The sequence below is a fragment of the Pinus tabuliformis genome, chromosome 4_1 (genome assembly GCF_031772625.1).
Source record: "Pinus tabuliformis cultivar Carrire ecotype Pingquan chromosome 4_1, CPIR1, whole genome shotgun sequence".
Taxonomy (NCBI): domain Eukaryota; kingdom Viridiplantae; phylum Streptophyta; class Pinopsida; order Pinales; family Pinaceae; genus Pinus; species Pinus tabuliformis.
Window position 1 is genome coordinate 768,928,081 of NC_142303.1, and position 1,604 is coordinate 768,929,684.

Sequence of the window (1,604 nt, forward strand, 5' to 3'; positions counted from 1 at the left end):
TATATGGCACATGAACTTCGAGTCCGATAGTCGAAGAAACACATTTATAAATTGTAGGAACATATCATCATTATATCCTTTAATTAAATAGGTTGTAATTTTTATTTATTATAAAAAGGATTCCCTGGTTCATTGAGAATATGTAGGGCATATAGACTACAAATTTATCACGATGCGCTGTCATGGGATAGTTAGCTTCAAACAAAAATCTCACAAAGAGATATCTCATTGGATTTCTAATTCAAAGATCATTACCTCTTACTTTTGACCACTTGATTATTCAAATATAAAAAGAAACAATAACCGAAATATTAGAATCTTCAAGATACAATGGCCATCAGCACCACTTTTTTTCCAAAGTCCTAATAATTTAAATATTTTTTTTTATAGCCCATTGAATACCCATACAGTTCTAGTCATTGAATACCCATATAGTTTTAGTAGGATAAAACAAGATGATTTCTATACACAATTTCATGAATGCCTCCCAATTATACAATAGGATAACATTTCAAAATCAACACGAATTCCTTCTTTTACGCAACAATGGCATCTCCATACAAGATGGAAATACTACTTCTAAATTCAGGTTACTATAATAAAAATTTAATTAATAAAATTTACAATAATAATTGAATAAGTTAAAACTTAAGTCTTAGGATAGACATTTGTTAGTTGTGTCCAGAGATATATTCTACAACCCAATATACAAGAGATGTGTAAATTTGTAAGTCCAATTGAAATTTTAACTAACATCAACCATTATAAAAATCTATTTTTTTTTACTAATTTCTACTCAAAACAAAAAAAAATATTAAAAATACCTATATAAATAACAAACCATTCATATAACAACTATGTTATTATTTTTATGATTTCCAATTGAGTTGGGCATAGATGGATATGAAACGCCTTGAAGTGAACATATTGAAATTTTACTTTGGGCGCTAATTCAAAGATCGATCAAAACAAACCTTGAATTTTGTACCGTTCATACCGTGTGGCTTGAGTTGAACCTCTGTGGGTCTAAATAATTTCTGAGTTAAGTTAATATTTGTGTGGTTTAACATGAAGAATTCAAGGTTTTTTGTTGGTTTCTGTTTGAGATGGTGATCTATCGATATTTCTTCTCAGCCAAGTGGAAAAGAATCTTATTTTTTTATATTAAATTATTAATATTAGTTACTTTAACATTTTAATTAATAATATTGAATTAAATAATAAAAATTATAATTTTATTCCTAAATAAAAATAAAAATAATTATATAGATAAAAGACTATAATACAACTATCTCATGAGTTTAAAATTATTTTATCATATATATTAAATTTGAATGGGTCATAAATTTATATTTAACAATTTTTTTTACCACATCAAAAGTCCAAATTAGGTAAAATTTTAAATACTCTATACAAAAGCCAATACCATTAGTTGAATCAACGGAAAAAAGTTAATTCAACACAAAGAATTGAAAATCGTACTCCAAATCTTTACATCTTCAATTTAGTATTAATATATTATAATACTAATATTATTAAATTTAATATAAGATTAAATTTGCTATATTACAATATATATAAATATATCATGATATGTATTAACT